Consider the following 13,780-nt stretch of genomic DNA (forward strand, 5'->3'; position numbering starts at 1 on the left):
ACACGCCTTTATTACCTCCTGCCCTGACTACTGTGATTGGCTTTTAAGCCTGCCTAAGCAATACATCCCTGAACCACTTACATTCGCTCCAAAATGCTGACTTGGTTTCTCACCAAGTCTCCCAGAAGGTCTTGAGGAAAGCAAGTTTCCATTCTTGACAAACGCTTCTAACTCAATTTGAATCCAGTTCAAGCTCATTGTGACCCCGTGCATGGTCACGCCACTAAGCAGTGAGCTATCAGAGCGGTTTCACACACTTGTGTGTGCCAGGCCGTTACTCAGTTTCATTGAGCCAGTGTAGAATTCACTTTGATACGCGACAATTGTTTCAGTGTTTGGTTTTCTACAAGGTAAGAACAGAGTGCACCGCTCCCAGCGGCACTGCAATGCTAGGTCGATGCGTGGAGAGAAAGGAGCAAGCTCCAAATTTCTGCCCTCATGCCAAAATCTGCTTAATATGTAGTCCCCATATAGAGAACATATCAGATATTAAACTGATAAGAACAGATACTACACTGATCTTAGCCAAAAGGCCGAGAAGCGATAAGCCCCAAGTATTGGATGTCCACGCCAAGCTCTTGGCACAAATTCACTTGTTGTGGTACCCTGCTCGGAGGTGTGCATAACAATGGCTGCTGCTTATCACCTCCGCCAAGCTCTCCTTGTGGCGCTTGATTTTGACCTAGACAGCTCTTTGACTTTCACACCTTCATAAGGCTCAGCCAACAGCAAAGCCTGCCAAAATATATTCAACTCATGTTTGTTCCTTTCCACGGAAGTCTTTAGTAAAAGGCGAAAGACTTGTGCGTTATGAAGAGAAACCAGAGTCAGCATGGCCCTCTGTTGAGAGCAGCAGAGGAGCCTCTCGGTCACAGTCACCACCTTCACGGTAGGCCTCTCTTGCTTTCCGCATGTCAGATCCCAGTATGCAACATTCCCAACCCGCCCCCATCTGCCAACCAAAATTATACACGTCTTTATTACCTCCTGCCCTGACTACTGTGATTGGCTTTAAGCCTGCCTAAGCAATACATCCCTGAACCACTTACATTCGCCTCCAAAATGCTGACTCTGTTTCTCACCAAGTCTCCCAGAAGGTCTTGAGTGAAAGCAAGTTTCCATTCTTGACAAACGCTTCTAACTCAATTTGAATCCAGTTCAAGCTCATTGTGACCCTGCATGGTCACGCTACCAAGCAGTGAGCCATCAGAGCGGTTTCACACACTTGTGTGTGCCAGGCCGTTACCTCACTTTCATTGAGCCAGTGTAGAATTCACTTTGATACGCGACAATTGTTTGAGTGTTTGGTTTTCATAAGGTAAGAACAGAGTGCACCGCTCCCAGCGGCACTGCAATGCTAGGTCGATGCGTGGAGAGAAAGGAGCAAGCTCCAAATTTCTGCCCTCATGCCAAAATCTGTTTAATATGTATCCTCATATAGAGGACATATCAGATATTAAACTGATAAGAACAGATACTACACTTGATCTTAGCCAAAAGGCCGATAGATAAGCCCCAAGTGTTGGATGTCCACGCAAAGTTTTGGCACAAATCTCACTTGTTGTGGTACCTGCTCGTAGGTGTGCATAACAATGGCTGCTGCTTATCACCTCCGCCCAAGCCTCCTTTGTGGCGCTTGATTTCTGACCTAGACAGCTCTTTGACTTTTCACACTTCATAAGGCTCAGCCATACAGCAAAGCCTGCCAAAAATATATTCAACTCATGTTTGTTCCTCCACGGAAGTCTTTAGTAAAAGGCGAAGACTTGTTGCTGTATGAAGAGAAACCAGAGTCAGCATGACCCTCTGTTGAGAGCAGCAGAGGAGCCTCTCGGTCACAGTCACCACCTTCACGGTAGGCCTCTCTTTGCTTTTCTCATGTCAGATCCCAGTATGCAACATTCCCAACCCGCCCCATCTGCCAACCAAAATTATACACGTCTTTATTACCTCCTGCCCTGACTACTAATGTGATTGGCTTTTAAGCCTGCCTAAGCAATACATCCCTGAACCACTTACATTCGCTCCAAAATGCTGACTCTGGTTTCTCACCAAGTCTCCCAGAAGGTCTTGAGGAAAGCAAGTTTCCATTCTTGACAAACGCTTCTAACTCAATTTGAATCCAGTTCAAGCTCATTGTGACCTCTGCATGGTCACGCCACTAAGCAGTGAGCCATCAGAGCGGTTTCACACACTTGTGTGTGCCAGGCCGTTACCTCAGTTTCATTGAGCCAGTGTAGAATTCACTTTGATACGCTACAATTGTTTGAGTGTTTGGTTTTCTACAAGGTAAGAACAGAGTGCACCGCTCCCAGCAGCACTGCAATGCTAGGTCGATGCGTGTGAGAGAAAGGAGCAAGCTCCAAATTACTGCCCTCATGCCAAAATCTGCTTAATATGTAGTCCTACATAGAGGACATATCAGATATTAAACTGATAAGAACAGATACTACACTTGATCTTAGCCAAAAGGCCGAGAAGCGATAAGCCCCAAGTGTTGATGTCCACGCTAAGCTCTTGGCACAAATCTCACTTGTTGTGGTACCTGTCGTAGGTGTGCATAACAATGGCTGCTGCTTATCACCTCCGCCCCAAGCTCTCTTTGTGGCGCTTGATTTCTGACCTAGACAGCTCTTTGACTTTTCACACTTCTAAGGCTCAGCCATACAGCAAAGCCTGCCAAAAATATATTCAACTCATGTTTGTTCCTCTCCACGGAAGTCTTTAGTAAAAGGCGAAAGACTTGCAGCATGAAGAGAAACCAGAGTCAGCATGGCCCTCTGTTGAGAGCAGCAGAGGAGCCTCTCGGTCACAGTCACCACCTTCACGGTAGGCCTCTTGCTTCCGCATGTCAGATCCTAGTATGCAACATTCCCAACCCGCCCCATCTGCCAACCAAAATTATACACGCCTTTATTACCTCCTGCCCTGACTACTGTGATTGGCTTTAAGCCTGCCTAAGCAATACATCCCTGAACCACTTACATTCGCTCCAAAATGCTGACTCTGGTTTCTCACCAAGTCTCCCAGAAGGTCTTGAGTGAAAGCAAGTTTCATTCTTGACAAACGCTTCTAACTCAATTTGGAACCCAGCCAGCTTTGTGCCCCTTGCATGGTCACCACTAAGAGTGAGCCATCAGAGCGGTTTACACACTTGTGTGTGCCAGGCTGCTACCTCACTTTCATTGAGCCAGTGTAGAATTCACTTTTGATACGCGACAATTGTTTGAGTGTTTGGTTTTCTACAAGGTAAGAACAGAGTGCACTGCTCCCAGCGGCACTGCAATGCTAGGTCGATGCGTGAGAGAAAGGAGCAAGCTCCAAATTCCTGCCCTCATGCCAAAAATCTGCTTAATATGTAGTCCCCATATAGAGGACATATCAGATATTAAACTGATAAGAACAGATACTACACTTGATCTTAGCCAAAAGGCCGAGAAGCGATAAGCCCCAAGTGTTGATGTCCACGCCAAGTTTTGGCACAAATCTCACTTGTTGTGGTACCCTGTCGAGGGTGTGGATAACAATGGCTGCCATTATCACCTCCGCCTAAGCTCTCCTTTGTGGCGCTTGATTTCTGACCTAGACAGCTCTTTACTTTTCCACACTCTATAAGGCTCAGCCATACAGCAAAGCCTGCCAAAAATATATTCAACTCATGTTTGTTCCTCCACGGAAGTCTTTAGTAAAAGGCGAAAGACTTGTGCGTTATGAAGAGAAACCAGAGTCAGCATGGCCTCTGTTGAGAGCAGCAGAGGAGCCTCTCGGTCACAGTCACCACCTTCACGGTAGGCCTCTTTGCTTTCCGTGATGTCAGATCCCAGTATGCAACATTCCCAACCCGCCCCCATCTGCCAACCAAAATTATACACGTCTTTATTACCTCCTGCCCTGACTACTGTGAATTGGCTTTAAGCCTGCCTAAGCAATACATCCTGGAACCACTTCATTCGCTCCAAAATGCTGACTCTGGTTTTCACCAAGTCTCCCAGAAGGTCTTGAGGAAAGCAAGTTTCATTCTTGACAAACGCTTCTAACTCAATTTGGAATCCAGTTCAAGCTCATTGTGACCCCGTGCATGGTCACGCCACTAGCAGTGAGCCATCAGAGCGGTTTCACACTTGTGTGTGCCAGGCCGTACCTCAGTTTCATTGAGCCAGTGTAGAATTCACTTTGATACGCGATAATTGTTTGAGTGTTTGGTTTTCTACAAGGTAAGAACAGAGGCACCGCTCCCAGCGGCACTGCAATGCTAGGTCGATGGTTGGAGAGAAAGGAGCAAGCTCCAAATTTCTGCCCCTCATGCCAAAATCTGCTTAATATGTAGTCCCTACATAGAGGACATATCAGATATTAAACTGATAAGAACAGATACTACACTTGATCTTAGCCAAAAGGCCGAGAAGCGATAAGCCCCAAGTGTTGATGTCCACGCCAAGCTCTTGGCACAAATCTCACTTGTTGTGGTACCTGCCTGTAGGTGTGCATAACAATGGCTGCTGCTTATCACCTCCGCCCAAGCTCTCCTTTGTGGCGCTTGATTTTGACCTAGACAGCTTTGACTTTTCACACTCTATAAGGCTCACACACAGCAAAGCCTGCCAAAAATATATTCAACTCATGTTTGTTCCTCTCCACGGAAGTCTTTAGTAAAAGGCGAAAGACTTGTGCGTTATGAAGAGAAACCAGAGTCAGCATGGCCCTCTGTTGAGAGCAGCAGAGGAGCCTCTCGGTCACAGTCACCACCTTCACGGTAGGCCTCTTTGCTTTCCGATGTCAGATCCCAGTATGCAACATTCCCAACCCGCCCCATCTGCCCAAACCAAAATTATACACGCCTTTATTACCTCCTGCCCTGACTACTGTGATTGGCTTTAAGCCTGCCTAAGCAATACATCCTGAACCACTTACATTCGCTCCAAAATGCTGACTCTGGTTTCTCACCAAGTCTCCCAGAAGGTCTTGAGTGAAAGCAAGTTTCATTCTTGACAAACGCTTCTAACTCAATTTGGAATCCAGTTCAAGCTCATTGTGACTCGCATGGTCACGCCACTAAACAGTGAGCCATCAGAGCGGTTTCACACTTGTGTGTGCCAGCCAGGTACTTCAGTTTCATTGAGCCAGTGTAGAATTCACTTTGATACGCGACAATTGTTTGAGTGTTTGGTTTTCTACAAGGAAGAACAGAGTGCACCGTTCCAGCGGCACTGCAATGCTAGGTCGAAATGGAGAGAAAGGAGCAAGCTCCAAATTACTGCCCTCATGCCAAAATCTGCTTAATATGTAGTCCTCATATAGAGGACATATCAGATATTAAACTGATAAGAACAGATACTACACTTGATCTTAGCCAAAAGGCCGAGAAGCGATAAGCCCCAAGTGTTGATGTCCACGCTAAGCTCTTGGCACAAATCTCACTTGTTGTGGTACCCCGCTCAGAGGTGTGCACAATGGCTGCTGCTTATCACCTCCGCCCAAGCCTCCTTTGTGGCGCTTTGATTTCTGACCTAGACAGCTCTTTGACTTTCACACTCTATAAGGCTCAGCCATACAGCAAAGCCTGCCAAAATATATTCAACTCATGTTTGTTCCTCTCCACGGAAGTCTTTAGTAAAAGGCAAAGATTGTGCGTTATGAAGAGAAACCAGAGTCAGCATGGCCCTCTGTTGGAGAGCAGCAGAGGAGCCTCGGTCACAGTCACCACCTTCACGGTAGGCCTCTCTTGCTTTCCGCATGTCAGATCCCAGTATGCAACATTCCCAACCCGCCTCCCATCTGCCAACCAAATTATACACGTCTTTATTACCTCCTGCCCTGACTACTGTGATTGGCTTTAAGCCTGCTAAGCAATACATCCCTGAACCACTTACATTGCTCTCCAAAATGCTGACTCTGGTTTCTCACCAAGTCTCCTAGAAGGTCTTGAGGAAAGCAAGTTTCCATTCTTGACAAACGCTTCTAACTCAATTTGAATCCAGTTCAAGCTCATTGTGACCCCGTGCATGGTCACGCCACTAAGCAGTGAGCCATCAGAGCGGTTTCACACACTTGTGTGTGCCAGGCCGTTACCTCAGTTTCATTGAGCCAGTGTAGAATTCACTTTTGATACGCGACAATTGTTTGAGTGTTTGGTTTTCTACAAGGTAAGAACAGAGTGCACTGCTCCCAGCGGCACTGCAATGCTAGGTCGATGCGTGAGAGAAAGGAGCAAGCTCCAAATTTCTGCCCTCATGCAAAAATCTGCTTAATATGTAGTCCCTATATAGAGGACATATCAGATATTAAACTGATAAGAACAGATACTACACTTGATCTTAGCCAAAGGCCGAGAAGCTATAAGCCCCAAGTGTTGATGTCCACGCCAAGCTCTGGCACAAATCTCACTTTGTGGTACCCCGCTCAGAGGTGTGCAAACAATGGCTGCTGCTTATCACCTCCGCCCAAGCCTCTCCTTTGTGGCGCTTGATTTCTGACCTAGACAGCTCTTTGACTTTCACACTCTCATAAGGCTCAGCCATACAGCAAAGCCTGCCAAAAATATATTCAACTCATGTTTGTTCCTCCACGGAAGTCTTTAGTAAAAGCTAAAGACTTGTGCGTTATGAAGAGAAACCAGAGTCAGCATGGCCCTCTGTTGAGAGCAGCAGAGGAGCCCCTCGGTCACAGTCACCACCTTCACGGTAGGCCTCTTTGCTTTCCGCATGTCAGATCCCAGTATGCAACATTCCCAACCCGCCTCCATCTGCCAACCAAAATTATACACGTCTTTATTACCTCCTGCCCTGACTACTGTGATTGGCTTTTAAGCCTGCCTAAGCAATACATCCCTGAACCACTTACATTCGCTCCAAAATGCTGGCTCTTTCTCACCAAGTCTCCCAGAAGGTCTTGAGGAAAGCAAGTTTCCATTCTTGACAAACGCTTCTAACTCAATTTGGAATCCAGTTCAAGCTCATTGTGACCCCGTGCATGGTCACGTCACTAAGCAGTGAGCCATCAGAGCGGTTTCACACACTTGTGTGTGCCAGGCCGTTACCTCAGTTTCATTGAGCCAGTGTAGAATTCACTTTTGATACGCGCTAATTGTTTGAGTGTTTGGTTTTCTACAAGGTAAGAACAGAGTGCACCGTTCCCAGCGGCACTGCAATGCTAGGTCGATGCGTGGAGAGAAAGGAGCAAGCTCCAAATTACTGCCCTCATGCCAAAAATCTGCTTAATATGTAGTCCTCATATAGAGGACATATCAGATATTAAACTGATAAGAACAGATACTACACTTGATCTTAGCCAAAAGGCCGAGAAGCCGATAAGCCCCAAGTGTTGGATGTCCACGCCAAGCTCTTGGCACAAATCTCACTTGTTGTGGTACCCCGTCGTAGGTGTGCATAACAATGGCTGCTGCTTATCACCTCCGCCTCAAGCTCTCCTTTGTGGCGCTTTGATTTCTGACCTAGACAGCTCTTTGACTTTTCACAATTTCATAAGGCTCAGCCATACAGCAAAGCCTGCCAAAAATATATTCAACTCATGTTTGTTCCTTCCACGAAGTCTTTAGTAAAAGGTAAAGACTTGTGCGCTATGAAGAGAAACCAGAGTCAGCATAGCCCTCTGTTGGAGAGCAGCAGAGGAGCTCTCGGTCACAGTCACCACCTTCACGGTAGGCCTCTCTTTGCTTTCCGCATGTCAGATCCCAGTATGCAACATTCCCAACCCGCCCCATCTGCCAACCAAAATTATACACCTTTATTACCTCCTGCCCTGACTACTGTGATTGGCTTTTAAGCCTGCCTAAGCAATACATCCCTGAACCACTTACATTCGCCTCCAAAATGCTGACTCTGGTTTCTCACCAAGTCTCCCAGAAGGTCTTGAGGAAAGCAAGTTTCATTCTTGACAAACGCTTCTAACTCAATTTGGAATCCAGTTCAAGCTCATTGTGACCCTGCATGGTCACGCCACTAAGCAGTGAGCCATCAGAGCGGTTTCACACACTTGTGTGTGCCAGGTCGATACCTCAGTTTCATTGAGCCAGTGTAGAATTCACTTTGATACGCGACAATTGTTTGAGTGTTTGGTTTTCTACAAGGTAAGAACAGAGTGCACCGCTCCCAGCGCACTGCAATGCTAGGGTGCGTGAGAGAAAGGGAGCAAGCCCAAATTACTGCCCTCATGCCAAAAAAATCTGCTTAATATGTAGTCCTCATAGAGAGACATATCAGATATTAAACTGATAAGAACAGATACTACACTTGATCTTAGCCAAAAGGCCGAGAAGCTTATAAGCCCCAAGTGTTGATGTCCACGCCAAGCTCTTGGCACAAATCTCACTTGTTGTGGTACCTGTCTGTAGGTGTGCATAACAATGGCTGCTGCTTATCACCTCCCTCCCAAGCTCTTTTGTGGCGCTTGATTTCTGACCTAGACAGCTCTTTGACTTTTCACACCTCATAAGGCTCAGCCATACAGCAAAGCCTGCCAAAATATATTCAACTCATGTTTGTTCCTCTCCATGGAAGTCTTTAGTAAAAGGCGAAAGACTTGTGCGTTATGAAGAGAAACCAGAGTCAGCATGGCCCTCTGTTGGAGGCAGCAGAGGAGCCTCTCGGTCACAGTCACCACCTTCACGGTAGGCCTCTCTTGCTTTCCGCATGTCAGATCCCAGTATGCAACATTCCTAACCCCCCCCATCTGCCAACCAAAATTATACACGTCTTTATTACCTCCTGCCCTGACTACTGTGATTGGCTTTTAAGCCTGCCTAAGCAATACATCCCTGAACCACTTACATTCGCCAAAATGCTGACTCTGGTTTCCACCAAGTCTCCCAGAAGGTCTTGAGTGAAAGCAAGTTTCATTCTGACAAACGCTTCTAACCTCAATTGGAATCCAGTTCAAGCTCATTGGGACCTCGCGCATGGTCACGCCAATAAGCAGTGAGCCATCAGAGCTGTTTCACTAATAATGTAGGCCGTTACCTCACTTACGCTTGAGCCAGTGTAGAATTCACTTTGATACGCGACAATTGTTTGAGTGTTTGGTTTTCACAAACAAGGTAAGAACAGAGTGCACCTTCAGCGTCACTGCAATGCTAGGTCAAGGTGTGAGAGCAGAGCACGCTCCAAATTACTGCGCCTCATGCCAAAAATCTGCTTAATATGTAGTCCTCATATAGAGGACATATCAGATATTAAACTGATAAGAACAGATACTACACTTGATCTTAGCCAAAGGCCGAGGGCTATAAGCCCTAAGTGTTGGATGTCCACGCCAAGCTCTTGGCACAAATCTCACTTGTTGTGGTACCCTGTCTGTAGGGTGCATAACAATGGCTGCTGCTTATCACCTCCGCCTCAGCTCTCGTTTGTGATTTCTGAATTTGACCTAGACAGCTCTTTGACTTTTCACACTTACAAGGCTCAGCCATACAGCAAAGCCTGCCAAAATATATTCAACTCATGTTTGTTCCTCTCCACGGAAGTCTTTAGTAAAAGGCGAAAGACTTGTGCGTTATGAAGAGAAACCAGAGTCAGTATGGCCTCTGTTGAGAGCAGCAGAGGAGCCTCTCGTCACAGTCACCACCTTCACGGTAGGCCTCTTTGCTTTCCGCATGTCAGATCCCAGTATGCAACATTCCCAACCCGCTCCCATCTGCCAAACCAAATTATACACGTCTTTATTACCTCCTGCCCTGACTACTGTGATTGGCTTTTAAGCCTGCCTACACATCCCTGAACCACTTACATTTCGCTCCAAAATGCTGACTCTGGTTTCTCACCAAGTCTCCCAGAAGGTCTTGAGGAAAGCAGTTTCCATTCTGACAAACGCTTCTAACTAATTTGGAATCCAGTTCAAGCTCATTGTGACCTGCATGGTCACCTGTCAATAAGCAGTGAGCCATCAGAGGGGTTTCACACACTTGTGTGTGCCAAGCAGTCACACTCAGTTTCATTGAGCCAGTGTCGAATTCACTTTTGATACGCGACAATTGTTTGAGTGTTTGGTTTTCAAGGTAAGAACAGAGTGCACCGTTCCCAGCGGCACTGCAATGCTAGGTCGATAAGGAGAGAAAGGAGCAAGCTCCAAATTACTGCCCTCATGCCAAAATCTGCTTAATATGTAGTCCTCATAGAGGACATATCAGATATTAAACTGATAAGAACAGATACTACACTTGATCTTAGCCAAAAGGCCGAGAAGCGATAAGCCCCAAGTGTTGGATGTCCACTCAAGCTCTTGGCACAAATCTCACTTGTTGTGGTACCCTGCCTGTAGGTGTGCATAACAATGGCTGCTGCTTATCACCTCCGCCCAAGCTCTCTTTGTGGCGCTTGATTTCTGACCTAGACAGCTCTTTGACTTTTCACAATTTCATAAGGCTCAGCCATACAGCAAAGCCTCCAAAAATATATTCAACTCATGTTTGTTCCTTCCACGGAAGTCTTTAGTAAAAGGCGAAAGACTTGTGCGTATGAAGAGAAACCAGAGTCAGCATGGCCTCTGTTGGAGAGCAGCAGAGGAGCCTCGGTCACAGTCACCACCTTCACGGTAGGCCTCTCTTTGCTTTCCGCATGTCAGATCCCAGTATGCAACATTCTAACCCCCCCCATCTGCCAACCAAAATTATACACGTCTTTATTACCTCCTGCCCTGACTACTGTGATTGGCTTTAAGCCTGCCTAAGCAATACATCCCTGAACCACTTACATTCGCTCCAAAATGCTGACTCTGGTTTCTCACCAAGTCTCCCAGAAGGTCTTGAGTGAAAGCAAGTTTCCATTCTTGACAAACGCTTCTAACTCAATTTGGAATCCAGTTCAAGCTCATTGTGACTCCGCATGGTCACGCTCATAAGCAGTGAGCCATCAGAGCGGTTTCACACACTTGTGTGTGCCAGGCCGTTACCTCAGTTTCATTGAGCCAGTGTAGAATTCACTTTTGATACGCGACAAATTGTTTGAGTGTTTGGTTTTCTACAAGGTAAGAACAGAGTGCACTGCTCCCAGCGGCACTGCAATGCTAGGTCGATGCGTGGAGAGAAAGGAGCAAGCTCCAAATTTCTGCCCTCATGCCAAAAATCTGCTTAATATGTAGTCCCATATAGAGGACATATCAGATATTAAACTGATAAGAACAGATACTACACTTGATCTTAGCCAAAAGGCCGAGAAGCGATAAGCCCCAAGTGTTGATGTCCACGCCAAGCTCTTGGCACAAATCTCACTTGTTGTGGTACCCTGCCTGTAGGTGTGCATAACAATGGCTGCTGCTTATCACCTCCGCCCAAGCTCTCCTTTGTGGCGCTTGATTTCTGACCTAGACAGCTCTTTGACTTTCACACTCTCATAAGGCTCAGCCATACAGCAAAGCCTGCCAAAAATATATTCAACTCATGTTTGTTCCTTCCACGGAAGTCTTTAGTAAAAGGCGAAAGACTTGTGCTATGAAGAGAAACCAGAGTCAGCATGGCCCTCTGTTGAGAGCAGCAGAGGAGCCTCTGTCACAGTCACCACCTTCACGGTAGGCCTCCTTTGCTTTCCGCATGTCAGATCCCAGTATGCAACATTCCAACCCGCCCCATCTGCCAACCAAAATTATACACGTCTTTATTACCTCCTGCCCTGACTACTGTGATTGGCTTTAAGCCTGCCTAAGCAATACATCCCTGAACCACTTACATCTGCTCCAAAATGCTGACTCTGGTTTCTCACCAAGTCTCCCTAGAAGGTCTTGAGTGAAAGCAAGTTTCCATTCTTGACAAACGCTTCTAACTCAATTTGGAATCCAGTTCAAGCTCATTGTGACCTGCATGGTCACGCCACAAAGCAGTGAGCCATCAGAGCGGTTTCACACACTTGTGTGTGCCAGGCCGTTACCTCACTTTCATTGAGCCAGTGTAGAATTCACTTTTGATACGCAGACAATTGTTTGAGTGTTTGGTTTACAAGGTAAGAACAGAGTGCACCGCTCCCAGCGGCACTGCAATGCTAGGTCGATGCGTGGAGAGAAAGGAGCAAGCTCCAAATTCTGCCCTCATGCCAAAAATCTGCTTAATATGTAGTCCTCATATAGAGGACATATCAGATATTAAACTGATAAGAACAGATACTACACTTGATCTTAGCCAAAGGCCGAGAAGCGATAAGCCCCAAGTGTTGATGTCCACGCCAAGCTCTTGGCACAAATCTCACTTGTTGTGGTACCCTGTCAGAAGGTGTGCTAACAATGGCTGCTGCTTATCACCTCCGCCCAAGCTCTCCTTTGTGGCGCTTGATTTCTGACCTAGACAGCTCTTTGACTTTCACACCTCTCATAAGACAGCAAAGCCTGCCAAAAATATATTCAACTCATGTTTGTTCCTTTCCAGGAAGTCTTTAGTAAAAGGCGAAAGACTTGTGCTATGAAGAGAAACCAGAGTCAGCATGGCCTCTGTTGGAGAGCAGCAGAGGAGCCTCTCGGTCACAGTCACCACCTTCACGGTAGGCCTCTTTGCTTTCCGCATGTCAGATCCCAATATGCAACATTCTAACCCGCCCCCATCTGCCAACCAAAATTATACACGCCTTTATTACCTCCTGCCCTGACTACTGTGATTGGCTTTAAGCCTGCCTAAGCAATACATCCCTGAACCACTTACATATCTGCTCCAAAATGCTGACTCTGGTTTCTCACCAAGTCTCCCAGAAGGTCTTGAGGAAAGCAAGTTTCCATTCTGACAAACGCTTCTAACTCAATTTGGAATCCAGTTCAAGCTCATTGTGACCGTGCATGGTCACGCCACTAAGCAGTGAGCCATCAGAGCGGTTTCACACACTGTGTGTGTGCCAGGCCGTTATACCTCACTTTCATTGAGCCAGTGTAGAATCTACTTTGATACGCGACAATTGTTTGAGTGTTTGGTTTTCTACAAGGTAAGAACAGAGGCACGCTCCCAGCGGCACTGCAATGCTAGGTCGATGCTGAGAGAAAGGAGCAAGCTCCAAATTTCTGCCCTCATGCCAAAAATCTGCTTAATATGTAGTCCTCATATAGAGGACATATCAGATATTAAACTGATAAGAACAGATACTACACTTGATCTTAGCCAAAAGGCCGAGGCGATAAGCCCCAAGTGTTGGATGTCCACGCCAAGCTCTTGGCACAAATCTCACTTGTTGTGGTACCCTGTCATAGGTGTGCAACAATGGCTGCTGCTTATCACCTCCGCCCAAGCTCTCTTTGTGGCGCTTTGATTTCTGACCTAGACAGCTCTTTGACTTTTCACACTCTCATAAGGCTCAGCCATACAGCAAAGCCTGCCAAAAATATATTCAACTCATGTTTGTTCCTCACGGAAGTCTTTAGTAAAAGGCGAAAGACTTGTAAGCTAGAAGAGAAACCAGAGTCAGCATGGCCTCTGTTGGAGAGCAGCAGAGGAGCCTCGGTCACAGTCACCACCTTCACGGTAGGCCTCTCTTTGCTTTCCGGATGTCAGATCCCAGTATGCAACATTCCCAACCCGCCCCCATCTGCCAACCAAAATTATACACGTCTTTATTACCTCCTGCCCTGACTACTGTGATTGGCTTTAAGCCTGCCTAAGCAATACATCCCTGAACCACTTACATTCGCTCCAAAATGCTGACTCTGGTTTCTACCAAGTCTCCCAGAAGGTCTGAGTGAAAGCAAGTTTCATCTTGACAAACGCTCTAACTCAATTTGGAATCCAGTTCAAGCTCATTGTGACCTGTGCATGGTCACGCCACTAAGCAGTGAGCCATCAGAGCGGTTTCACACACTTGTG

At 46.6% G+C, this 13,780-nt stretch overlaps 28 non-coding genes across 28 annotated transcripts; all 28 read right to left on the reverse strand.

The window, feature by feature from the left end:
- Positions 1-356: 356 nt before the first annotated feature.
- Positions 357-545, reverse strand: LOC124854359. The gene has a single exon (XR_007034603.1). It is a non-coding gene; the product is annotated as a U2 spliceosomal RNA (small nuclear RNA).
- A 170-nt stretch (positions 546-715) lies between these two features.
- LOC124853366 lies at positions 716-830 on the reverse strand. Its single transcript, XR_007033709.1, has one exon. It is a non-coding gene; the product is annotated as a U5 spliceosomal RNA (small nuclear RNA).
- Positions 831-1,324: 494 nt separating this feature from the next.
- On the reverse strand, positions 1,325-1,512 carry LOC124854437. The gene has a single exon (XR_007034681.1). It is a non-coding gene; the product is annotated as a U2 spliceosomal RNA (small nuclear RNA).
- Positions 1,513-1,685: 173 nt separating this feature from the next.
- Positions 1,686-1,796, reverse strand: LOC124853958. Its single transcript, XR_007034270.1, has one exon. It is a non-coding gene; the product is annotated as a U5 spliceosomal RNA (small nuclear RNA).
- Positions 1,797-2,295: 499 nt separating this feature from the next.
- Positions 2,296-2,485, reverse strand: LOC124854355. The gene has a single exon (XR_007034599.1). It is a non-coding gene; the product is annotated as a U2 spliceosomal RNA (small nuclear RNA).
- Positions 2,486-2,659: 174 nt separating this feature from the next.
- LOC124853570 lies at positions 2,660-2,770 on the reverse strand. Its single transcript, XR_007033911.1, has one exon. It is a non-coding gene; the product is annotated as a U5 spliceosomal RNA (small nuclear RNA).
- A 485-nt stretch (positions 2,771-3,255) lies between these two features.
- Positions 3,256-3,445, reverse strand: LOC124854190. The gene has a single exon (XR_007034437.1). It is a non-coding gene; the product is annotated as a U2 spliceosomal RNA (small nuclear RNA).
- Positions 3,446-3,619: 174 nt separating this feature from the next.
- On the reverse strand, positions 3,620-3,730 carry LOC124853484. The gene has a single exon (XR_007033826.1). It is a non-coding gene; the product is annotated as a U5 spliceosomal RNA (small nuclear RNA).
- A 489-nt stretch (positions 3,731-4,219) lies between these two features.
- On the reverse strand, positions 4,220-4,410 carry LOC124854328. The gene has a single exon (XR_007034572.1). It is a non-coding gene; the product is annotated as a U2 spliceosomal RNA (small nuclear RNA).
- A 168-nt stretch (positions 4,411-4,578) lies between these two features.
- On the reverse strand, positions 4,579-4,694 carry LOC124853157. Its single transcript, XR_007033500.1, has one exon. It is a non-coding gene; the product is annotated as a U5 spliceosomal RNA (small nuclear RNA).
- A 489-nt stretch (positions 4,695-5,183) lies between these two features.
- On the reverse strand, positions 5,184-5,370 carry LOC124852780. The gene has a single exon (XR_007033203.1). It is a non-coding gene; the product is annotated as a U2 spliceosomal RNA (small nuclear RNA).
- Positions 5,371-5,543: 173 nt separating this feature from the next.
- On the reverse strand, positions 5,544-5,653 carry LOC124853820. The gene has a single exon (XR_007034158.1). It is a non-coding gene; the product is annotated as a U5 spliceosomal RNA (small nuclear RNA).
- Positions 5,654-6,149: 496 nt separating this feature from the next.
- LOC124854411 lies at positions 6,150-6,337 on the reverse strand. The gene has a single exon (XR_007034655.1). It is a non-coding gene; the product is annotated as a U2 spliceosomal RNA (small nuclear RNA).
- A 174-nt stretch (positions 6,338-6,511) lies between these two features.
- LOC124853795 lies at positions 6,512-6,621 on the reverse strand. Its single transcript, XR_007034134.1, has one exon. It is a non-coding gene; the product is annotated as a U5 spliceosomal RNA (small nuclear RNA).
- A 495-nt stretch (positions 6,622-7,116) lies between these two features.
- LOC124853920 lies at positions 7,117-7,307 on the reverse strand. Its single transcript, XR_007034240.1, has one exon. It is a non-coding gene; the product is annotated as a U2 spliceosomal RNA (small nuclear RNA).
- Positions 7,308-7,488: 181 nt separating this feature from the next.
- On the reverse strand, positions 7,489-7,598 carry LOC124853959. The gene has a single exon (XR_007034271.1). It is a non-coding gene; the product is annotated as a U5 spliceosomal RNA (small nuclear RNA).
- Positions 7,599-8,092: 494 nt separating this feature from the next.
- LOC124852921 lies at positions 8,093-8,279 on the reverse strand. Its single transcript, XR_007033338.1, has one exon. It is a non-coding gene; the product is annotated as a U2 spliceosomal RNA (small nuclear RNA).
- A 176-nt stretch (positions 8,280-8,455) lies between these two features.
- On the reverse strand, positions 8,456-8,567 carry LOC124853371. Its single transcript, XR_007033714.1, has one exon. It is a non-coding gene; the product is annotated as a U5 spliceosomal RNA (small nuclear RNA).
- A 491-nt stretch (positions 8,568-9,058) lies between these two features.
- LOC124853007 lies at positions 9,059-9,242 on the reverse strand. Its single transcript, XR_007033419.1, has one exon. It is a non-coding gene; the product is annotated as a U2 spliceosomal RNA (small nuclear RNA).
- Positions 9,243-9,417: 175 nt separating this feature from the next.
- Positions 9,418-9,529, reverse strand: LOC124853283. The gene has a single exon (XR_007033626.1). It is a non-coding gene; the product is annotated as a U5 spliceosomal RNA (small nuclear RNA).
- A 486-nt stretch (positions 9,530-10,015) lies between these two features.
- LOC124852721 lies at positions 10,016-10,201 on the reverse strand. The gene has a single exon (XR_007033144.1). It is a non-coding gene; the product is annotated as a U2 spliceosomal RNA (small nuclear RNA).
- A 174-nt stretch (positions 10,202-10,375) lies between these two features.
- LOC124853550 lies at positions 10,376-10,488 on the reverse strand. The gene has a single exon (XR_007033892.1). It is a non-coding gene; the product is annotated as a U5 spliceosomal RNA (small nuclear RNA).
- A 495-nt stretch (positions 10,489-10,983) lies between these two features.
- LOC124854160 lies at positions 10,984-11,173 on the reverse strand. The gene has a single exon (XR_007034408.1). It is a non-coding gene; the product is annotated as a U2 spliceosomal RNA (small nuclear RNA).
- A 177-nt stretch (positions 11,174-11,350) lies between these two features.
- Positions 11,351-11,460, reverse strand: LOC124853639. Its single transcript, XR_007033979.1, has one exon. It is a non-coding gene; the product is annotated as a U5 spliceosomal RNA (small nuclear RNA).
- Positions 11,461-11,951: 491 nt separating this feature from the next.
- LOC124854137 lies at positions 11,952-12,140 on the reverse strand. Its single transcript, XR_007034386.1, has one exon. It is a non-coding gene; the product is annotated as a U2 spliceosomal RNA (small nuclear RNA).
- Positions 12,141-12,301: 161 nt separating this feature from the next.
- Positions 12,302-12,417, reverse strand: LOC124853774. The gene has a single exon (XR_007034113.1). It is a non-coding gene; the product is annotated as a U5 spliceosomal RNA (small nuclear RNA).
- A 496-nt stretch (positions 12,418-12,913) lies between these two features.
- On the reverse strand, positions 12,914-13,101 carry LOC124852834. Its single transcript, XR_007033255.1, has one exon. It is a non-coding gene; the product is annotated as a U2 spliceosomal RNA (small nuclear RNA).
- A 174-nt stretch (positions 13,102-13,275) lies between these two features.
- LOC124853801 lies at positions 13,276-13,384 on the reverse strand. The gene has a single exon (XR_007034140.1). It is a non-coding gene; the product is annotated as a U5 spliceosomal RNA (small nuclear RNA).
- Between the last annotated feature and the right edge of the window lie 396 nt (positions 13,385-13,780).

This window comes from Hippoglossus stenolepis, chromosome 10 (assembly GCF_022539355.2).
Source record: "Hippoglossus stenolepis isolate QCI-W04-F060 chromosome 10, HSTE1.2, whole genome shotgun sequence".
NCBI lineage: Eukaryota > Metazoa > Chordata > Actinopteri > Pleuronectiformes > Pleuronectidae > Hippoglossus > Hippoglossus stenolepis.